Genomic DNA, 24,908 nt, shown 5'->3' on the forward strand with positions numbered 1-24,908 from the left:
AAACCTTTATTGAAAGTAAAAAAAAACTACATTTACTGTACAGTGTATCTGTGTGCTGTGTGTGTATTATTCCAACACTTCTCTCAAATACGTCTCCCTGTATGCGCTCATTCTCCTAACGGGGAATTACCTCAACATGTGTGCAGGAAAAAAAACCATTTTTTTAAAAAAAAACCTGATTTTTTAACATTTGGAGTGGCGGATAGCGGCAGGGGCCAGGGCAGTGAAGAGAGGAGCAGGCGGGGGAGAATGAGGAAGGGATTTTTGTGCATGTGCAGTAATAAAAACCGGTTTTTGGCCCGTAGGAATGGCGGAGGGGGCCCACCTGTCCACACTCCCTCTTCCTTTACCTTTGCAGGCCTTGCAAATACATATCTCCTCCCTTCCTTCTTCATGCCGTAACCATGTGTTTTTACAGCAAATAGCCCTACATCATATGGCCCGTCAAATGTGCCATTGAAGAGAGAGAATCTGGAATCCATGTCTTTATTTGCACCAAGCCACCCCTGATCCCTGCTCACCAATGTCTCTCCCTGGGTAAAATTTGGTCAGCTACTTGATCTAATCCTGGCCAGATGTCATAAGCACTTGCAAATTTTACTTCCCAGCCACTGGAGCCAATTCCTCTGTTTAATGATAATTGTCTCATCACTCTAGAAGTTTATTTATTTATTTATTTATTTATTTATTTTTGTCAATTGTTTACGAGATAATAAGTAAAAGTGTATACATAATTATGAACACATGAAATGGGTACATATAAGAAAAATAAAAGAAAAATAAAAGAAACAATAGGACAGGGACAGTAGGCACGTTGGTGCGCTTATGCACGCCCCCTACAGACCTCTTAGGAAAGGGGTGAGGTCAATAGTAGACAGTCTAAGGTTAAAGTTTTTGGGGTTTGGGGAAGAAACTACAGAGTCGGGTAGAGTATTCCAGACATTGACCACTCTGTTGCTGAAGTCGTATTTCCTGCAATCAAGCTTGGTGCGGTTAACCTTGAGTTTGTATCTGTTGTGTGCTCTTGTGTTGTTATGGTTGAAGCTGAAGTATTCATTGACAGGTAGGACATTGCAATGTATGATTTTATATACCATGCTTAAATCAGACCGAAGACGGCGTAATTCAAGGTTTTCTAGTTCTAGAATTTCAAGTCTGGTGGCATAAGGTATTCTACAACGAGTAGAGGAGTGGAGAACTCTTCTTGTGAAATATTTCTGGACTTTCTCAATTGTGCTAATATCAGATATGTAATGTGGGTTCCAGACTGATGAGCTGTATTCGAGTATTGGTCTAGCAAATGTTTTGTATGCTTTAGTTAGTAGTATGATATTACCAGAGAAAAAGCTACGTAAGATTAGGTTAACAACTCTTAATGCCTTTTTGGCTATGTAGTTGCAGTGGGCACTAGCACTTAGATCATTAGAGGTGAGTTGCAGATTACAGGATAGTTTTTTTCTGAAACCAAATTGTTTATTGGAGAGTAGGTTGTTTGTCTCTAAGTGGAGGATGATGGATTGGTTAATAATTGATTCCATGACTTTACAGGTGACGCAGCATAAGGAGATTGGTCTGTAATTTTCAACTAGGCAAGGGTCTCCCTTTTTGAAGATGGGGATGACTGTGGCTTGTGACCATAGGTTAGGCAAGGAACTGGTCCTCCTCCAACAGCTCCTAAGTTTAAAAGCCTCCCCCCTATCAAGTTTCTTTTAAGAGAGCTTTTAATGTCAGTCTAAAGTTGCAGCCACTCTTCAGCCTGTTTCCCGCAATTGCACCTCTTCTGAATTCCTCCGTGTGAATCCTGCAGCTTCTGTCTTTCGGCCTCTTTCTTTCTGTTTCTAAATCCTCTCTGTCTGGGGTGACAGAAGACAAGGTTTGGAGAGGGGGGAGAATACTAAGGCATTGGCAGAATGTCAACATGTCACTTTGGCGTGCGTTGCCTAAGGTACCTTATGCTCTAACAGTTTGACAATGACCCAGGCTGCAGATATGTAAGCAGCTTTTTCCTTCTGAAAAGATACAAACATTCTGGTCTCTTGGGAGAAGCACATTTCAGGCATATAAACAGTTCTCTTTGCTTTCCTTTGTTTCTTGTTTAATGATATTTTTTTTTTTTCAGAAATGGAAAGGGAGGGAGAATTAATACATTTTTTTTGGCGCTGCAGGAGCATCGCTTCTAGAAATTCTCAGCTGAGGGGTGCAGCCGCACACTGTCTTACAGAATATCAGGTCCAAAGAACCAAGAACAACATAAAGAGTTACTTCTGAGCAGTTTCTTTCTTGTTATTCACCTAAAGACGGAATCTTGCCGGACTAAACAACTATTTGCATGAATGTAGATATAACTTGTGAATTTCTAGGGTGATTTGACCTTGCTTTCCTTCTACCCACCAGGCGCTCCAAGCTTGGCTGTCTTGTTGTCCTTTGAAAAGAAACCCCTACTTCCTGGGACTCCAGATTATATTCCAGCCCACAGAATGCCGAACGCCATTTAGTGGAGAAAAACTAAAAACTGGAACTAGAACTCACTGTCTCCGGGTAATTGGCTCAAAGTCACCCAACTGGCTGTCATGACTAAAATGGAGCTATAACTTACCGTCTCCTGGTTTCTAGGCCAGCACCTTAACCACTAGACCAAACTGGCTCTAAAATGTGATTCTAGACTTCTGGAAATCTAAAAAGATGTGCATGAAACAAGAAAGGACATGGAAATACAATGGAAGACAGAATATTCTGACATGAAGACCTTATCCATTCATGATGAAATCCTGCAAGAGCACAAGGTTCCACCCATAAAGATCTTCTGCTTTGATGAAAAAGATAAAAAATCTTCTGCTTTGATGAAAAAGATAAAAATCTTCTGCTTTGTATTTCATCCAATTAGACGAGAGACATTAAGGCGGAAAAAATGGAACAAAACACCCCCAATTTAGGTTTAATTTTGTCTTTTACATGTCCAGTTGTGGAAACCTTTTTTCAGTCCTTTCCAATAGTGGAAGAAAAACTGCTTTTATTGTAAAATTGAGTTACACCGTTCTGTTTTCATAGACCTGTGACTTTTTTTTTTTAAACAGAACAAAAATATATTACATTCGAAGCTGACAATATTACTTTAGGATGAGAATTTGTTATCTCTATAAAACTTGGAAATACACAGAAGTAAGCCAAGATGTTGAACTGCTCAGATGTTTAAAGCTAAGTCTGAATTAGTTCTGAATTTTATTATGTATTCCAACAGTCCAATTCCTTTTGGTTTCTTATCCATCTTGGCTGGTTTTCAATACCGAGGACAAAACCACTGTTCATTATTTCTTGATAAAGATGAGTAGCAATGCTTTGAATTTATTTATGAAAACCTTTTATGCAATGAGGCCTCTTATGAGTCATTTTCATCCAAAGACTGCACTCCAATTCGCTACCTTTGCTTCTTTTCATATTTGCTCACGTTCGTTCCTTTTAGTGGAATGAGAAGGTTAGCTGGGTATGTTTTTTTTTTTTTCTACAATGAGAAGAGAATATAGTCTGCATCTTTGCAACGCTAATAGAACAGAATATCTGTAGCTCAGGGTTGAACCGTGGGGTCCTTGTTGCTCTCTGATTGTTTTCTTGCAGGTGTTTCATTACCCAACTAGGTAGCATCATCAGTAGTACAAGAAAGTGGGGTTTGTGGAAGGGAGGAGGAGGAAGAGGAGGAAGAGGAGGAGGAGGAGGGTAGAGTCAATGTTGCTCTCTGAGCTTGGTTATTTTCTTTCAGCCATTTCATTACCCAAGTAGGTGACATCATCAGTACTAGTAAGGAATAGGGTTTGCTTTACATTTATATTCTAGTGGCTTGCTCTGTGTGTGTTGGTGTGAGTAGTCTGGAAGGTACTTTGGTTGGGCTGATTAATGTTAGCTTGTTTGGCAGTTCCTTCATTGGGATATTGTTGATTTCTTGATTGTTGGCCTGATGTTTATCCTGGTGTTGATCTCTGCTCATCTGGGTGTTGATTGCTGTTAGGGAGGTGTTTTTGGTCGTTTGGTTCCCTTTTTGGCTTGTTGATGGTCTCTTTTGCACAATCTGTAGGTGTTATGTCAACATGTCTATTGATAGCCAATTTGTCAGAGTGTCAGGCTTCCAGGAATCCTCTAGCAGTTTTGAACTTGGCTTGGTCTAAGAGGGTGACAGTTTCCCAGTTGAAACTTATGGTTACGTCTGTCTAGATGGTGTGAAAAGTGCTAGACACAGCCTAATTTAATTTTTATTTATTTCATTTACGAGATCTATACCTCTGCTTCACTATGAAACTAAGTCATTGGGCTTAGTTTTTTGGGAGGAAAATAAGGAAAAAAATGTGCTTGCCTACCAGCAGCCATTGATATTCATCTGGCTAGCATCCTGTCAGTGTGTGAGAGAGTTGAGGGCTGTTTGGAAACCGAAACAGTATTTGCTGTGTGAGAAAGAAGGAGACATCAAGGAGCCCGGGCATGGCTTAGCTCAACTGTTCTGTACTAAAGCTGCTTGGTGCTGTGAACCTAAAACTGAAATTGAAACTCCTCTCCTCTGCTTGTGTTTTGCATTTGGAAGATATTTCTTTTCAGGTGGGGTGGGGGAGTAGAACTCCTTAGCATCGGAGCGTGTTAATAATAATATAGGAAATATTAATGCTCTGATGGTCATTTTGAAGAATCTTTTCTTAGTGAGCACCTAGAAGCCAAGAGGAACATACGTGCTAGGTTTGTAGACTTTACAGTTCTGGAGATTTTGTGATGATGCATGAGTGGTATTTTGCATGCATATATATATTAAATATATATGGATCTTTGGTTGTTCGGGTTTTCTCCGCGTAAGATTCAAGTATCTAGGCAACGTTTCGATGAAGTCTCATTCATCATCTTCAGGCTTCTGTCTCCGGCTCTGTGCTTTTCAGAGTAATGTGAGATTGCAGCTGCTTCCTCCTTTTAACTGCCAGTGGGGTGGGACTTGATTGGGTGGGGCTTGGCTGTGTTCTGATTGGGTGGGGTGTGTTCTCATTGGTAGGGGTTTGGTTGTGTTCTGATTGGTTGGGGGTTAGCCGTGTTCTGATTGGTTGGAGGCGTGTTCTGTTCAGGTGGGGGCTTGGCTGTGCTCCGGTTAGTCTTAGTTGCTGGGGATTTGAGCTGGTGAGTTGTGATCTTGCTGTTTGGCTTCTAGTTCGTGGTCCTGTTGCATCTTCATAGTGGGTGTCGGTTTGCTTCATGTATGGCTCGGAGGGGTTTGAAGTGGGTAGTGATGCAGCTGTAGTGCAGCTTCTGGTCCATGGTCGTGTCTCATCTTCTGAGTGGGTGAGAGTCTGTTTTCTACATGGAAGTGTGGTGGTGGCATCTTGTGTGGCTCTCATGGGTGTGGGTCTGGTGTTCTTCTTCATGTTAGGTACTCGTCTGTTCATGAGGCGGGTTTCCAAATGGCTGGAAGGCGGGAAGTGTCATCTCGTTTGTTCATGCTGTGTGGGCGTTTTTTCTATCTCTATGGCTTCTCTGATTATTCTGCTGTTGAAGTGTTCGGTTTTGGCGATAGTTCTGGTGTTTTTAAAATCAATTTCATGTCCTGTGGCTTTGAGGTGTTGGACCAGGAAGAGGTCGTTTCTTCTTTTTGATTGAGTTCTTATGTTCTTCAATGCGTGCATTTATTCTTCTGTTAGTTTGTCCAATGTATGTGGTAGGGCAGGCAGTGCAGGGATTTCGTATACCCTTGGTTTTCTAATTCGATTTTGTCTTTGGGGTTTCTTAGGATGGTGGATATTTTTCTGTTTGTGCAGAATGCTGTTTTGATGTTGTGTTTTTGGAGGATCTTGCTGATTTTGTCTGTAGTGCCTTTTATATATGGGAGGAGGGCTTTGCCGTTTTCTTGTTCTCTGTCTTGGATTTTGGTTGGGGTTTCTTTTTGGATTAGGTGGGTAATCTTCTTTCTTTGGAATCCATTGGCTGTAAGTACATTGGTGAGAGTGTGTAGTTCGGTTTTTTGGTGTTGTTCATCGGCTAAGCATTTTGTTCTGGAGATGAGTGTCTTGGCTACGGAATTGATCTGTGCTGTCAAGTCCCACCCCCACTGGCAGTTAAAAGGAGGAAGCAGCTGCAATCTCACATTACTCTGAAAAGCACAGAGCCGGAGACAGAAGCCTGAAGATGATGAATGAGACTTCATCGAAACGTTGCCTAGATACTTCGAATCTTACGCGGGAGAAAACCCGAACAACCAAAGATCCACATATAAATACCCGCGAGAACCTCAGAAAATAAATATATATATATATATATTTAATTTCTTTGCTGCTCATGTTGCCACAAAGCAACTCTCATCAAGGAACCACCAAGAACATTGATACCTGCAGAGGCTCAGATAGCACCAAGGACCCCACAGTCCTTCTATCCTTATTCTTCAGGTTTTTGAACCATTTTGTTCTGCAGAAAGCTCCCCTACCTGTCTTTTGTCTTAGACGTGTCCTCTGTGCACCTTCCTTCTCCATTTGGCATCCTGATGTCTTCTGCTACTCGCAGGGGACAGTGCAAAGACACCGTCAGCTATTGACATTCAGAAACATTAGGTGAATGCATCAAGCACTTAGATTCTGGTCTGACGTGGCTAATGCTGCCCTGTTTTTTTTTTTCTTTTTTCTTTCTTTCTTTTTTTAAAGCAGTAATGGCACTTTATCTTCTCAGAGCCTCAGTTCTCTCTGGGAAAGGAAAAAAAAAAGCCCAGCTGAGTCCACCATTCCGATTTAGAAAGAAACGTTAATAGTAATAACACATAGATGTATAGCAGTGCTTCACAGTGCTTTGCAGCCCTCTCTAAGTGGTTTACATGTTGCCTCACAATAATCCAGGACCTCATTTTACATTTTACCTCAGAAGGATGAAAGGCTGAGTCAACCTTAGAGCCCCATCAGGGTTAAACTCCTGGCTGTGGGCAGAATTTACCTGCAATACTGCATTCTAACCACTGCACCACCATGGCTCTATCATCTATCTATGCTCTACCATCTGCCTGCCTGCCTGCCTGCCTGCCTGCCTGCCTATCTATCTATCTATCTATCTATCTATCTATCTATCTATCTATCTATCTATCTATCTATCTATCTATCTATCTATCTATCCTTCTATCTATGGCATTCATCTTTGTTTGGGTATTTTCCCACGTCATTGTAGTTGTGCTTTTAAAGTTGTAGCAACGTTTCGGCAGAATCTCATCTGCCATCATCAGGCTTCTGTATAGATAGATTCTGTATCTATCTATCTATATCTATCTATCTATCTATCTATCTATCTATCTATCTATCTATCTATCTATCTATCATCACAATAGGAATAGCAGAGATTTGCAGCCAAGTAGTTTACAGAGTCAGCAGCCAAGTAGTTTACAGAGTCAGCTAGATCCTCATTCTACTGACATTGGAAGGATAGAAGACTAAGTCAACCTGGAGCCGGTCAGGATTGAACTGCTGGCAGTTGGCAGAGTTACCCTGCAATACTGCATTCTAACCAGTGTACCACCATCGCTCATTAATACATTGATCAGGAAGCTTTATTCTATATATCCCTACTGTAGCTGACTTGTAAAACCCAAAAAGGTGGAATGGGGAGAAGAAGTGTTTTTCTTTTTAAAGAAAGGGTTCTTTTTAACCGAACTGTTCAATCCTTTGACATTCATATTTAGTTAGTAAAGTCATTTCAGAAAGGCAGAGAAAAGGAGAAGGGGAAAGGGGTTTTGAAATGAAGTGGTACAATTTGCTCGGTAATTCATCGAGACAATCCTATATCTTCGACTGTGTTTGGTGACAGATTTTATAAAAGATTGTAAATTACTATCTGCTGAAATATATGAATTTAATGGAATCCATTAATATCCATACCTGAACAAAAGAGATTTGCCATGCCAGGAGATATGATCAGTCAAACACCTTTAATAGTTATTAATTATGGTGGCTGGGTATTGGTGTCTCCTGAACACCAGCCATTAAAAGCGTTTTACTACACTTAAAAGCCTAGGCGAATATAACACAGGAAACAGGACTTTGATTCTGGCTAGGCAATCCATCAGCCGGTGACAGAATATTAGTGAGTTTTCAGGGAACTTTCTCGTTCTCTCCTTCTGCTAATACAAACCTATGGAGGAAGGTGTGCAGGTAACGCATGGGGAGAATTTTGATAGGGGTGGCAGTAAGTCAGGTGAAAGGATGCTGTTCTGACCTAGGCTCCCAAAAGTATGAAGCTGACTCCTTGTCCTGATAAAACCCCTTTTATTTAGGTTAAAGTGATTTCCTCTCATTCGCTTTCCAGCAAAGTCACTGGCCAACAGTCTTTCAAGAGATTTCACAACTGCAGACCTTTATCAGGCTGGGAGAATTGCCAAGCCAATATCTTCCAAATGCTACTTTATATCAGACAATACCTGGCCAGGAGTCAGGAACAGATCTTCACCCTAATGAATTGAACTAATTGTTTCCTGCAAAGACCACTCCCCTTTTGCTCCTCTTATTCCCTATGGGAGGGGCCATTCACCATCCTCCTTTATTCCTGAGTCGACCCTTGTTCCTTAGCTGTTCCCTTCTCCTGGCAGCTCTGCACATGCACACGCTGGGAACAGGCTCCTGCTGTTCTTCTGCCCCACTGATCTCTGACTCCAAAGGCAGCTGAAAACTGTCAGATGGTCCTGGCTCCATCTCTGCTTCCAATGCAGAACCCTCATCAGTGCCTTCCCCAGACTCCAGGAGTGGCCCACGTTCCTCCTCAACCTCCTCACTGTCCGAATCTACAGCCAGTTCTGCTGCCCGCTGGTGGGCCACTACAGGATGCACCAATGTTAACATTCATTCATTCATTCATTCATTCATTCATTCATTCATTCATTCATTCATTCATTCATGCGAATTCTATAGTGGCCCATCACTGCCAAAGTGACCTGAGGTAGCTTACTATAAAATCATTGGAACCATTATAAAAAAGATGTTGAGACTCTAGAAAAAGTGCAGAGAAGAGCAACCAGGATGATGAGGGGACTGGAGACTAAAACATATGAAGAATGGTTGCAGGAACTGATCATGGCTAATCTAGGGAAGAAAAGGACCAGGGGAGACAGGAGAGCAGTCTTCCAATATTTGAGGGGCTGCCAGAAAGAGGAGGGGGTCAAGCTATTTTCCAAAGCACCTGACGGTCAGACAAGGAATAATGGATGGAAATTGAACAAGGAGAGATTCAACCTGGAAATAAGGAGAAACTTTTCTGACAGTGAGAACAATCAACCCATGGAACAGAAGTTGCCTTCAGAAGTTGTGGGAGATTCATCACTTGAGATTTTCAAGAAGAGATTAGACTGCAATTTGTCAGAAATGGTGTAGGGTCTCCTGTTTGGGCAGGGGTTGGATGAGATGACCTACAAGGTCCTTTCCAACTCTAATTATCTGTTAAACCATTAAAAACATCCAAAGAATAAATAAACATAGGGAGTCCTCAATTTTACAACTCTTCCTTTAGGGTCCCTTTGAAGTTATAGCAGCATTGGGGAAAAATGTGACTCAGGACCATCATTTATGCATCTGACCATGGCAGATTCACTGTGATCACGTGATCAAAGTTTGGCTGCTGAAAACTGAGCTGTATTTATGATGGGTGCGGTGTTCCAGGGTCACCGTTTGCTATAAGCAAAGTCAATGGGAAAGCTATTGACTCCTCTCTCTTCCTCTTCTCTCCCCTCTCCTCCCTTCCCATCTCTTCCTCTCCTTCCCCACTCTTTCTCCTCCTCTTCTTCATCCATTTACTTCCTTTCCTTTCTTCTTTCCTTTCCTCTCCTTTCCTTTTCCTTTCTCCTTTCCTTTCCTCTTCTTTCCTTCTTTTGTCCTTTCCTTTCCTCTCCTTCTTTCCTTTCCTTTCTCCTTTCCTTTCCTTTTCCTTTTTCCTTTCCTTTCCTTTCCTTTCCTTTCCTTTCCTTTCCTTTCCTTTCCTTTCCTTCCCTCTTTCCCTTTCCCCCTTCCCTTCCCCTTCCTTTTCTTGCCTTTCATCTTCCCTTCCCTTTATCCTTTCCCCTTCCTTTCCCGTCCTTCCCTTCTCTTTCATCACCTTTCCTTTACTTCACTTTCTTCTTACCTTTACTTCACTTTTCCTTCCCTTCCTCCGTTCCTTTCTTTCCCTCTCTCCTTCCCTTCCCTTTCTCCTTTCCTTTCCTTTGCTTCCCTTCTCTTTTCCCTGAACATGGCAACTTCAAATCTCAACAAATAAATGATCTGTCTTACATATTGGCAAAAAAAAAATCAAAAAATAAAATACAAGCTGGATAGTCAAGACCTTGCTGAGGATCCAAACTCTGTCAAGGACCTTGGAGTACTCATCTCTAATGACCTGAGTGCTAGAGCCCACTGTAACTACATACCTAACAAGGCATTAAGAGTTGTTAACCTAATCTTATGTAGTTTTTTGTCTGGTAATATCACACTACTAACTAGAGCATACAAAATATTTGCTAGACCTATACTTGAATACAGCCTATCAGTCTGGAACCCACATCATGTATCTGATATTAACCCAGTTGAGAAACTCCAGAAATATTTCACAAGAGGAGTTCTCGCTCCTCTCCCAATTGCAGAATACCTTATGCCACCAGACTTGAAACTCTAGACCTAGAAAACCTAGAACTATGTCGCCTTTGGTCCAATCTAAATATGATATATAAAATCATACATTGCAATGTCCTACCTCTAAATGAATAATTCAGCTTCAACCATAACAAGAGCACACAATAGATACAAACTCAAGGTTTGTACTGTACCAAACTTGATTGCCAGAAAATACGACTTCAGCAACAGAGTGGTCAATGTCTAGAATACTCTACCTGACTCTGGTTTCTTCCCCCAAAACTTTAACCTTAGACTGTCTACTATTGACCTCACCCCTTTCCTAAGAGGCCTGTAGCAAAAGCACACCAAAAAGCATGCCCCATGCAAAAGCACACCAGTTGTGCCTACTGTCCCTGTCCTATTGTTTCTTTTTATTTTTCTTATACATATCCATCCCATGTATTCATAACTATGTTTATACTTATACCTGTTAACTTGTAAGCGATTGACAAATAAATAAATAAATAAATAAATAAATAAATGTCATATGAAATCAAAGGTTCAACCATTATATTCTGTTCTGCCACTGATCCTATTGTTCCTTCTCACTTATGGTGTTGAAGTGGAGATGGTACATTATTTTGTTCAGGGCTCAAAGGTAAATATTGTAAAGTTGGATGGTATAAAGTAAAAGTTATAAAGGAAGAAATTTTTTTTGACAAGATCACCCTTTGATGAGCTGAGGATTTTCTTCTATTAATTAAAGTAGTTCCTATGACAACAAAGATTACATTAGATTAATTAAACCAATAACTTCACAGAATAGCTGTGAAAACTAGATAGGAGAGAATGCAGATTAAGTTGAATCACAGAATAATAGAATCACAGAATCATAGAATCACAGAATCATAGAATCACAGTATCAGAGAACCAGAGAATCACAAAATCACAGAATCATAGGGCTGGAAGCAATGGAGGGTTTCCAAATCTTTTCTATCAATTCTGAGAGCATGCTTCACGTGTGCAGGCAGGGCTCAAAGATCACCTCTGTATCAATGCTGGTGAGGTGTGCTGTTTTTTAGCTCATCTGAGGCATGGCAATCCGCTCTGCCACATGAATCAGCTGCGTGTCATGTCCCTGTTGGAATCTGATTTGGAGGGGGAGGCTGAGCAGCTGACAGGGAGTGGGAGTGTGGCTCCAGTGGCTGTGGAAGAAACTGGAGAAGGGCACAGTCTGGCTGGACAGAGCAGGAAAGAGTAGAACAAGGGAGAGGGAGAACAAGACAGAGGGAATTCGGAGGAAGACCCAGGCCCACCCCCTCTTCATCCTAGGGCACGCAGGGAGGAATGGAGAAGGGAGCAATGTGAGTTGAGTGGCTTACAGGGGAGGAAAGGGCCCTGATTCCCTTCATTAGCTGCAGCTGGGAAAACAGTTTTTAAAAAGGCAAGCTATGCACAGCAAAGTTTCTGGAAGCAAACCGTGAGTTATCTTTATTTGTTGTGGCTTATCTGGGTTCCTGGCATCTTCCCAACTGTGTGTTTTCTGTTGGCCTTTGAAGTCTGCAATTTCTTATCCTGCCCTGTCCAGTTAATTGCTGCAGCATTGTTTGTGTGGATTTTTATTTACAGTTTGTATGTACTTTGTTTTCGGACTGAATTTCCTCCACTTAAAGACTGTTCTTGGGAGAGTTCTTTTTTTCTCCAGCCGAAGGGAACTGGACATTGTGGGCAAAGTTGGAGGTATTAAAGGGACTTTTCTTGCTGATGTGACTGTGTTGCCTTTGTGCCATGCCTCAGGTCATCACACTGATCCAGAAAACAAGGAAATATAGGAGAGGTAACGGTTGGGGTGGATGGGCAGATCCAACCAGAGGTGGTATTTGCCGGTTCTCCCAACTACTCAAAATTTCCGCTACCAGTATGCCAGAACTGATCCAAACTGGCTGAATACCACTGGTCAGCTTTGAAATTCAGCTGCCACATTTAAATGGAAGGGGGTGGTGGTGGAGGAGTTGAAAAGTTCAAGTTTATTCTGTATGTCGTATTAAGAAATTCCAGTTGCAGTTAATTGATTCTTGTGATTTATGAAGTGTAGAAGTGGGAGGAGAGAAGGGAGGAGAGAAGGTGGATTCTGTGTAATGCGCAAACGTATTTTTACTTTGAGAAATTGCCTTAGACATACCAGAGCTGTTCATAAATAAATCAACTGGAGAGAAAATGTCTCGGAGTGATGGATATCATGGATACTTTCTGGATGCCTTACAACCATCTCATTTGGCTTCTAGTCCAACATTCTGGCCAAGGCAGGAATCCTCATGCCATCCCAGACATATGGTTCTCCAATCTTTTCTTGAAAACCTCCAATCATGAAGCACCCACAACTCTGAGAAGTAAGCTGTTTTCATTGTTTAATCATTCTTACTTGTCAGGAAATCTCACCTGTATTTCCAAGCTGGATCTCTCTCTCTGAGGAGCTTCCACCCGTTGCTTTTTGCCAACTTGTCCCATTCTGTAACAGAGATGGTGAGTTTCCTGTAACTTCTTCCAAAGCCTCTTCCAAAGCCCTTAAGGATCCCCAAAACTTAATTCCAGCCCAGGTTAAACTGAAATTTACCAGCTTCGTAACTTTCTTTCTGGAAAAATTTCACCGCATCAATGAACCATGCAAGTAAAGAAGAGGGTAGAAGGAAAGATGGGGAAGGAGGGGAGTTAGTTTGTTTAAGAAAATCTCTTCCTGGGGGTACAGAATAACAGGGTTAGAAGGGACCGTGGAGGTCTTCTAGCCTAACTCCCTGCTCAAGCAGGAAGCCCTGTGCCTTTTTAGACAAATGGTTGTCCAGTCTCTTCTTTAAAACCTTCTGTCAACTAAAAATATGTCTTTGATCTTTTTTAGTTGCCAGCAGAAAGGGAATTGGGGAAAGCAGTGCATTCCTTAAATGCTTCAGATAATAGCTTTGGCAACCGAAGCTTCTGGCACACAAAATTATTACTGGAGAGCATGATTGATGACTCTTGGCTATGGATGTGTCTCATTGGAGAATATACATCCAGGGTGTGGGGGGAAGACCATGGTAAAGGGTGAAATGAATGGTGTATCAGAGTCAGTCACAACCGGCAAACACCGATATGTCAGTTCCTAATAAATAAAGCTTTTTTTTTTCCTCTGTGAGATGCAGCGAGAGACTTATGATTTGAATGGCGGTGCATGTCAGAGTCCTGACGTCTACAGTGATGGAGCACCAAAAACTTCTGGAGGCAACTTCTGTTCCGTTGGTTAATTGTTCTCACTGTCCTAAAATTTCTCTTTATTTCTAGGTTGCTTCTCTCCTTGATTAGTTTCCATCCATTTTTCCTTATCCTGCCTTCAGGTGCTTTGGAGAATAGGTTGACCTTCTCTTCCAACCACACTTGGTCAACAAAGAATTCTATTCTATTCTTTGGGAAAGCCTTTCCAATAATGGAAGACTGCTATTATGTTTCCCCTAGTCCTTCTTTTCACTCGACTAGACACAACCATTTCCGGCAACCGTTCCTCATATGTTTTCTCCTCCAGTCCCCTATTCATCTTTGTTGCCCTTCTGTCCACAAAGGATGCCATGCTTGCATTTTTATAACCATAGCTACCTCCTGTGTACCATTTGCATCAACTCCATCTATCTCCTAACCCAACCCGTCCCCCCCAAACCTCATACATCACACTCCATATCCCGATCTTTTTACAATGAGATTAACTTTTACTATTCTCTTTGTATTCTGCCTGGTTTAATGAGGCCTTGCCTCACAGTAGGAGTTTGTAAGCACCACTCCAGGATAGTATAAAGAATAATAAAAACCAGCTCTTCCTTTCCAAATTCGTAGCCATAATCTACAAGCTCAAGAAAGTCAATTAAACTTTAGAGGGAGGGAGAAGTCAGGAGTCAGGAGGAGAAATGCAGAGCACATTATCATTTCAACTGCAGCTGAACTTCTAAATGGTGCCATTGTAGCTTTTAAATGCAGTTATGGATGAGGTGGAAATCAAACAAAAACCAAAAATAGAATGCCTTTAAAAGAAATGTCCATATGTGACAGATGAGTTTTCATCACCAATAAGATCCTCAACAGGAGGTTCAGTTTTTGTCAGCATTCCAGCAAACCTCCAACCAATAACTCCAAGACAGACATCGCTCAAAAGTTCTCTTTTATTTGGTTAGTAACTGGCACGGTAGCAGTATGGAAAATTACAAATAAAGTATTTTTATATTTAGCAGAAGTCCCCAAGTCCCCAAGCTTTGCTCAATACAATATTGTGTAAAACCACGAAGTTAGTGAACCAAGGAAATAGCTATGTTTCAGTAAATAAGGATGGGTCTGGAAAATAACAGAAATGTACTTCTCCTTTTTCGTATATATGTTATTCTCCTTTTTGGTATAGTTTAACATTAGAAACGCCCCAGGCTAGGCTGAGGTCATGAAATGTATAAAAGTGACGCCTCAGGAAGAGCCAGGGGTTCAGTATTTGCCATGCTAACGCTCTGAACCTTTGTGCACAAATAAAACCTGTATTCTCCAACCTTTTGTGGTCTTGTGTCCTGATTTGGAAGCAAGATTTTCTGCAACATTTATGGTGACCCAGATGGGACTCAAGGGGCCCTGAGGCCCACTGGAGGGTCCACCCCAAGTGCCAGCGACTGGGTGAGTTCAAGGGAACATCCCAGATGCCATCGGTCCTTTGAATCCGAGGGACTTCCCGAGACTACCCTGTTCTGGCGGCGGCGTTTGACACCTCCAAGAACCACAGGTGAAAGGTGAGGAGACCAGGACATCTTCTAGCCGGCTGATGGAGAAGGAAGACACCTGCAGGCAAGTATTGGGGAAGTACTGGGGAAATCCCGAATCTGAAAATCCCGGGCTTCCTTGCAATAATCAAAACTACAAATCCAACCCCTGACACCCATCATCACATCACATGCCCCAGTCGTCATCCGTCCCAACTGAAGACTTCCCTTCACTTAGGCGCACAATAGCATGACCTTGAACTACAAAAAGAATTGTGTCTAACTCCATACAGCCCAAGAACTTCCACCCTCCCACTTTCCCAAGCTCAAAATGTAGCAGCGTGGGAGCATCTGGTTTCAATATGGCTTCCAAAACTGTCAGTTTTATTATATAAGGGTCCTTGATGCTTTCTGAGTTTGGATGTTTTCTTGCAGATGTTTCATTACCCAACTAGGTAACATCATCAGTAATAGAAGGAAGTGGGTTCTTTGGTCTTTGTTTATGTGCCAGTGGCTAACCTTGTGATTGTTGGTGTGAGTGCTGTTAGTGGTTCATTGATTAGGCTGATGTTAATTGTATTGTTGTTGTTTATCGAACTAGGAAACTTTAAGCATGCTAGACCAAGCCAAGTCCAAAAATTGCAGAGAATTCCTGGAAGTCTGGTTCTCAGACAAATCCGCCACCAATGTGCACACAGAGATAAATGACATCTACACACTATTCAAAAGAGATAATTAAAAAAAACTGTGAAGGTAACAAAAAATATAAAACAAAGACCAACTCCCAATCAGCAATTGACACCCATATGAGCAGAACATGACACCAAGATTAACAATAGATCAACAATCAAGAAGTACACAATACTCCAATCAAGGAACTACCAGAATACTCCCAGCAACACTGACAGAGAAGCCACTAGCATATAAAGAGAGAGAAACTCCGTTCCTCTCCAGAACTGATGATGTTAATTAGTTGCAGTAGTGGGATTCAACCAGTTCTAGCCGGTTTGGGGAAACCAGTAGCAATAATTCTGGCTGGCCCCACCCATCTCACCCCACCCCATCCCTGGAAAACACATGGCTGGTGTGATGACCCAGGGCATGGCACAAAGGCAACACAGTCTAATAATCAATAGGAGTCCCTTTATTAGATCCATCGTTGCACCCAATATCCTGGTTTCCTTCTGGCTGGAGAAAAACTCTCCCAGGAGCAGCCTTTGGCTGCAGAGAATCAAGTCCGGAACATGGTCAACAAAAACTGTAACTTTAAGTCCAAACAAGGAAAAATGAGGTAACTAGTCCAGCAGGGCAGGAGAAGGAATTCCAGACATGAAGGTACGGCAATAACTCAACATGGTTGGGAAGATGCCAGGAACGCAGAAAACAAAGGATTCACAAGATAAATGCACGTTTGTTCCCAGAAGACACCACACTCAGCATGCATCTCTTTTAAACTCCCTCCCAGATGTGGCTAATGAAGGGAATCAGGGCCCTTTCCTCCCCCGTAAGCCACGCAACCCACATTGCTCCCTTCTCCTTTCCTCCCTGTGTGCAGGGAAGATGAAGAGTAGGTGGGCCTGGGTCTTTCTCTGAACTCCCTCTCCCTTGTTCTACCTCTCTCCTGCTCTGCCCAGCTGGACTGAGCCCTTCCCCAGTTTCCTCCACAGCCAACGGAGCCATACTCCCACTCCCTGTCATCTGTACATCTTCCTCCTCAGATTCAGACTCTGACAGGGGCATGACAGCTGGGGTGGAAGAGCGGTCCTTCTTAACAAGATCCAAACTGTTGCTGCTACTGCAAACCTGGGTTCCCTGAATGACCACTGGAAGTCTGGTACTCCTTCCCCACCCGGTCAGCCTGCGCTCCTCTCTTGCTCCAGGCACCGATTCCCCCAGCGCTTTATGGTGATTGATTGTTTGATTGATTCTGAACACGGTGTAATAATTTCGGATGGTCAAACACAGACAGCACTTCTAAACTAAGCAAACTTATTAAAAAAAACCCGAATTCCTGATAATAGCTCAGTTTTCTAACACTGCCACCCAGATTAAACTGATAGCTATTTATATGCCTGGGGGACAAAGAAGATAGATATTCTTTATTACAGTCATTGGCCAATCAGCATAAAGCTGCAAAGTACATAGGGTAAACAATAAAGCTGGAAGATGACACATTTCCTGACATTAGCTTGTTAACCCTTGCCGGATTTTGCAAACGATAAAGCAAATTTTGCAACGTTGAGAGAAAAAGGGTTGCATTTCTGTCAGAGGATAAATAATCTGAGTGAAACCAATCTGAAATATGTATTTTTTCTTTCTTTCTTATGAAAGCAGTTATGAGCCAAAAGTGATTATCCTTGTGAAATCGACAATATAAAACCTCACATGCTGGGATGTCTGTGAATTTGGCAACTCTGGTTGCAAAAGTTTCTGTCCCACAAGAAAGTTTCTGAAATTTCTCCTTCAAGACAAGGGTGGGGTGGGGTAAAGATGAGAGCTTTTCTGAATTTCAGGAATTGTATTTCAGCATAACTATTGGGCTGGTCTTAGAAATATTGATTGATGATTTGCAAAGATATTTTCAGGCCAGCAGCAAAAAAAATAATGCTCAAAATGTGGCAGTCACGTGGTTCTGTACAAGTCTACATTTCCACCAGCAGAGGGATCCTATCTGATCCGCTATAGGTTCAGTGACTGCGCACATGTGCATGCACCCCTAACACACACACCCCTAACACATGCACATCTACCTAATGCGCATGCACCTAAGATGTGCCCGCAGCTTTCCCCATACAAGCTGAGGCTGCAACACCAATCAGCTGAGAGGATAAAGAAGAGAAAAGTGGGAGGGACAATCCTGCACTTTTCTAAGCCTCCTCTCAGCTGATTGTCGGAGGCTACTACTTTTGGGTGAACTGGTCTGAACCGGTAGCATAGCACCACTGTTTGCACCCATGCCGCTGCATTGGCTGCCGACTTTGGCTCCAATTCACAGTACTGGTTGTCACCTTCAAAGCCCTACAACATCTGGGACAAGGTTAACTGAAGGTCCATCTCTTCACAGCTATATTTTTCTGATCCACAAGAGTGGGAAGGCAGGATGTATAATGGGTCTTCTCTTCTAAGGAGATCCATCCGGTAGGACCAAGGAGAAGGTCCAACTCTGTGGCGGTTCATCATCCTGATGGAGATAAGACTGACCACCTCGCTTTGACACTTTTTCAAAAGGTACCAAAGACATGATTCTGCTACCAGGCTAGGAGATCCTAGGTGACATGAAGACCATTTAGTGATTGGTCTGATTGTTGTCACCAGAGGGCTAGAAGATTTATTTGGGGTTTTATTTCTGTAAGCTGCCTGGAGTCAAGGAATGTGAGTTTTGATAGCCATACAAATTCCCCGAATGAATGAATGAATTAATCAATGAATAAATTAATCAATGAATAAATTAATCAATGAATAAATTAATCAATGAATGATTCAATCAATGAATAGGTTAAAGACTGTGGCTGTACTCTATTTTTCTTTTAGTCAAATTTGCAAAATGCTTCTTAGGTGGGAAAGAAGTAAAAGTTCAAAGGGATGCAATGAAATTCCAAAGAGGCAAATAGGGACGTTCATAAAAATCCTGAACAAGAAGGAAAGCAAATTCGGAGAATTGTAACTCCAACAGTTATATGCAATACTCTTTCATTTATTTTAAGATGAAAAGAGAATCTTTTAGCGTGGATAGCTATAACAAATCTCCTCCTCCTCCTCTTCTTCTTCTTCTTCTTCTTCTTCTTCTTCTTCTTCTTCTTCTTCTTCTTCTTCTTCTTCTTCTTCTTCTTCTTCTTCTTCTTCTTCTTCTTCTTCTTCTCCTCTCCTCCTCCTCCTCCCTCCCTCCTCCTCCTCCTCCTCTTCCTCCTCCTCCTCCTCCTCCTCCTCCTTCTCCTCCTCCAAAAGTCAAAGCTGAATCATTTTCATATTTTTTTTCCCAAGAGAGCCACAGAGCCATATCGCTGAGATTATGAAAGTCTGATCCGAAAAGGATTTTATAACTCTGTTCCTAGCCATATGGCACTGACAGCAGATATATATGAAATTTCAGCACTTCCTTCTTTTGTCAAAGATGGAGAGATTCTCTCGCATTAGCAGTAATTGTTTTACTTAAGAAATTAGCTTTCTGCCTTCTGACCCTGAAATGGAGCTGTTAGCAATAAAAAACAATAATGGTAAAATAAAACCAATTAAGGAAATAGCATAGTCATCGTCCATAAAAAGGAAAGGAAAACAAAGCAAACTCATACCAACACAGACAAATCCTGTGGTAAGCTCTCTCTGAATAAATAACTGTCAAATCCGAAAGGGCATCGTGAAAAACTGAAATCCTTTTGCACTGTAGAAAAAGTTATAGTAAATATCAGGAAACATACTTTTGAATAAAGTACTCAGCAATCTCTCCAGAACATAGAATAATGGAGTCGGAAATGACCTTGGAGTTATTCTAATCCAGCCCCCTGCTGAAGCTGGAGTCCCTATACCCATGACGGCAAAACTATGGCACATGTGCCACAGGTGGCACGCAGAGCCGTTTGTGCCGGCACGTGAGCTGCAGGCAAACTTACCTCACTGCACATGTGAGTGCCTCACAGCTGATTTTCAGCTGGTTTGAGGCCTTTTTCAACCTCCCAAAGGCTTGAGGAAGGCTTCTGCAGGCTTGTGCAAGCTTTGTAGGCTGAAAACTAGCCCCGTTTTGTCACTTCCGGTATTTCCAGAAAAAAAAAAATTCAGTTTTTGGCCTACAAAGCTTGCAGAAGCCTGCAGAAGCCTTCCTCAAGCCTCTGGGAGGCTGAAAATCAGCTGTGAGGCACAGTGCAGGTAAGGGGGCAGTGGAGGGGGGGTGAGGGGGATTGTGTGCGCACGTGTAGGGGTCACGCACATTGCCTTCTGAGTGCTGGCATGCGTGTGTGAGCATGCAAGCGCACGCACAATTTTTGGCACAGGAGCCCAAAAAGGTTAGCCACCACTGCCCTATACAATTTCAGACAATATGGTTGTCCATTTTCTTCTTAAAAAAACTGCCAGTGATGAAGAACCCACAACTTTTGAAGTCAAGCCGTTCCATTGGTTCATTCGTTTCACCGCTAGGAAGTTTCTCTTTAGTTCTATGTTGCTTCTCTCCGGATTAGTTTCCATCCGTTGCTTCTTGTCTTGGATTCTGTTGCTTTGGAGAATAGCCTGACATCCACCACCCTCCCCCCGTCTTCTTTGGGGCAGCCCCTCAAATATTGGAATACTGCTACCATCAGGCAATTGAATTGTGAGAGTTTTGAGGCAAAACACCTGCTATTCCTTTAAAACAGGATCCAATTTCTGATCTTGGGCTTCCCTTTTCTGTTCTTTAAATGTTACTAATCTAAGGAAAGCGAGGATGCCACATTCGAGACTGAGAATCCAAATCATTTGTGCATGTAATCCTCAATGTATGACCACCTTTTATGACCTTTCTTGCCACAGTCGTTAAGAGAATTACTGCAGTTGTGAGTTAGTAACCTGCTTGTTACATGAATTTGGCTTTGCCCTTGTCTTCGCTTGTCAGAAGTTTGCCACATGATTCCAGGACACTGCAACTGTCATAGATGCATGCCAGTTGCCAAGCCTCTGAATTTTGATCACGGGACCATGGAGAATGCTGCAATGGTTATGTGAGTGGTCATAAGTCTGCTCTTCCCTGCCAGTCACTAAATGAATGGTTGTAAGTCAACAGCTATCTGTGGTGAATGTTAGAAGACTATACAATACAACCAAGAATACGGATCTCAAAATTAAGGTATCAAAGACCAAACGTTCATGTTTCACACGGAGAAGGAATCAAAACTCTTTCGGGATATGCATAATTGGTAGAAAATTTGATGGAAGTCAACAAATTGGGGGCAAAGGCTAACTCTGTAAATCATTTAGAGAGGGCTTTAAAAGCACTATGAAGCGGTATATAAATCTAGGTGCTATTGCACTCTGTCTCTCTCTCTTTCTTACTGTATTTGTCTCTTATTGTCTGTCTGTCATCTATCTATCTATCTATCTATCTATCTATCTATCTATCTATCTATCTATCTAGTTATCTATCTATCTTTATCTACGACTTATCTATTATCTATGTATCATCTGTCAATCATCTGTCTATCTATCTATCATCCTTCCATCTACTCTATTCTCTCTCTCTCTCTCTCTCTCTCTCTCTCTCTCTCTCTCTCTCTCTCTCTCTCTCTGTGATATCTGCCATGGTGGTACAGTGGTTAGAATGCAGTATTGAAGGAAAAAGTTGATATTGTAAACCCACTCAAAGAGTGCTGTAAAGGGCTATGGAGTGATACATAAAGAAGGACTAGGGGTAACATGATAGCAGTGGGAAGACTGCCACAAAGAAGAAGGGGTCAAACCTATTTTTCCAAAGCTCTAGAAGGCAAGACAAGAAACGATAGATGGAAGCTAATCAAGGAGAGAAGCAACATAGGACCAAGGAGAAATTCCCTAACAATTAGAACAATTAACCAATGGAAGAGAAGAACTTGCCTTCAGAAGTTATGGGTGACCCATCACCGGAGGCTTTTAAGAGGAGACTGGGCAGCCACTTGTCTGGAATGGTATAGGGCAGTGAGGGCTAACCTTTTCATCCTTGCATGCCATAGGTTCACCAAGACAGATATAGAGTTTCCTGCTTGAGAAGGTGGTTGGACTAGAAGACCTCCAAGATCCCTTCCAACTCTGTTATTCTATTATATAGGCTTAAAATGCTATTGCTATGCTATTTGGTATGTTGATCAAAAGGTCAAGGATAGGATGTAGTCTGCCGCAAGAGACGATCAAATGCCATGGGAAAAAATAATTATAGTTGTATGTCAGGTCATATGTCTACATGGAAGTAAGAGTTGGGAATGTCAGGAGAAATATAACGGAAAGCTCAGTTTTGTGGGAACTGAAAAAGTATGTGCTGTAGCAAGTAGAAGGTCAAAACTTAGGGATGGTGAATGAATATGGATTTCATGCGAGCCAATTTGCTTGTTTGTTTGTTCACGATCCTTGTATGCTGTTTCTTCCTGAAGGCCCTAGGCAGATAACAAATAAATGATTTAAAACCCCAATATATACAAAAAGTAAAATCCATATCAATAAGCCATGCACACTGCAGATTCCCTCAAGGGGAACAAAAAAGAGGACCGCATTGAGAAAGCTGGGGCCATATCAAGAGGATGAGTGGAGGCTGAGTTACAAAAAAAGAAGAAGGAAGGAGAAGAGGGAAAGAGGAAAGAAGGAGGAGGAGATAAGGAGTGGGAGAAGGAGGAGAAGAAGGAGAAGGAGAAGGAGAAGGAGAGAGGAAGAAAGAGGAAGAGGAAGAGCGGGAGGAGGGAAAAGAAAGAAAGAAATGAAGAAATAGAGAAAGGAAGGAAGAATTATTGGAGAATTGTTTGCACTTAGGAAATAAATCAGAAGTGAATCTTTGATAGTGTTTAAAAGAAGCCCCAAATGTGGCCAGAGAAACTCAAGAGACCCCCCCCCCCCCAAAAAAAAATGAGAACGAGGAATGAATAGGGCATGAAAAAGCATATTAGTTTACAGAATGGAGATGAATGACTTGATTTTTGCGAGACAGCACAGCAAATGTGTATATATATATTTTCTATACACAATAACACCACTGGTTTTCCGGATTCTTGAAAGACATCCACCAACATTCATTTACAATAAATCTGAAATTATATCTTATCTTGCCTTTGTATCTCACCTCTATTCCTTCTTTGTGCATTCTGTCTGTCTGTCTGTCTGTCTCTTTGTCTCTGTTTATCCACAGAAGGACTTCTGTTCCCGTTGTGAAGGATTGCCATCAAACTGCCAGCCCCCGATTCCTGTTGGTGGGTGAGAGCTATTGACTCGTTTATCTTTAGATCATATCTACTGCAAATTAAACGGAAAATGTAGAGTTTCGCGCACGCTGAAACGGTTGCACCGCAGAGCAATGTGCCCATAAAACAGCATGCTAACAAGAACGGCATGATGAATGCTGTGTAATAAACCACCATAATTTCACGTTCTCCCACCAGGAAAATGCTGAGGTTGTCTCCTATTGAGCTACAGTGAAGAAGCCACCAAGATTAGCCCTAAGTGGAAATTCTGCTTCCTGTCATTTCCAAATGTGAGGTGCAGAGGTAGCATTCAGCAGGTTCTGATCGGTTCTGGAGAACGGATAGTGGACATTTTGAGTAGTTCCGAGAACCGGCAAATGCCATCTCTGACTGGTCCTGCCCCCATCTATTCTCTGCCTCCCATTGAGTCCCAGCTGATTGGCTGGGTCTTCTTTGGTTGCCCTGCACAGGAGAACAGAGCTGGAAAGCAGGTTAGTGGGGTGGGGAGGGAAGGGGGATTTTGCAGTATCCTTCCCCTGCCACACCCACCAAGCTGCACTATGCCCACCAAGCCACACCCACAGAACCGGTAGTACATTTTTTTGAATGCCATTACTAGTGAGGTGGGTGACAGTTAAGGTCAGGACATGGAATCATATAGGGCTGGAAGGGACCTTGGAGGTCTTCTAGTCCAACCCCCTCCCAAGGCAGGAATCTTGATATCATCCTGGACAAATGGTTGTCCAATCTTTTCTTGAAAACCTCCAGTGACGGAGCACCCAGAACTCCAGGAGGTAAATTCTCCCATTCGTTTCTCTAGATACATATGAAAAAAACACTAAACAATCCAGAGATTCAGCCAGGATGTTTCTCAAAGCCAGAGATGATTCCATGTACTTGGTTTTATTTATTCATATTTATGCAAAACCTTTGTATAGCTACTCATTTTTTCACCCATTTCTGGTTGGCTCGCAATCATGAAATGTTTTAACAGATAATCAGAGTTGAAAGGGACGTTGTAGATCATCTAGTCCAACCTCCTGCCCAAGCAGGAGACCCTACTCCATTTCTGACAGAGGACAGTCCAGTCTCTTCTTGAAAGTCTCAAGTGATGAAGCTCCTACAACTTCCGAGGGCAACTTCTGTTCCATGGGTTGATTGTTCTCACTGTCAGAAAGTTTCTCCTTATTTCCAGGTTGAATCTCTCCTTATTCAGTTTTTATCCATTATTCCTTGTCTGGCCTTCGGGTGCTTTAGAAAATAGCTTGACCACCTCCTCCCTGTGGCAGCCCCTCAAATATTGGAAGACTGCTATCCTGTCTCCCCTGGTCCTTCTCTTCACTAGACTAGCCAAGCCCAGTTCCTGTAACCATACTTCGTATGTTTTAGTCTCCAGTTCCTTAATCATCCTGGTTGCTCTTCTCTGTATTTTTTCTAGTCTCAACATCTTTTTTATAGTGTGGTGACCAAAACTGGATGCAGTACTCTAGGTGTGGTCTTACTAAGGCTTTATAGTGGGGTATTAGTACCTCCCTTGATTTTGATTGTATCCCTCTGTTAATACAATTTAGGATTGCATTGGCTTTTTTGGCGGCTGCTGCATACTGCTTGTTCCTATATAGCTGGTATTTCACAAGAAGAGTTCTCCACTCCTCTACTCATTGGAGAATACCTTATGCCATCAGACTTGAAATTCTAGACCT

This window comes from Pseudonaja textilis, chromosome 2, assembly GCF_049901715.1.
Source record: "Pseudonaja textilis isolate UNSWEBS1 chromosome 2, rPseTex1.2, whole genome shotgun sequence".
Lineage (NCBI taxonomy): Eukaryota > Metazoa > Chordata > Lepidosauria > Squamata > Elapidae > Pseudonaja > Pseudonaja textilis.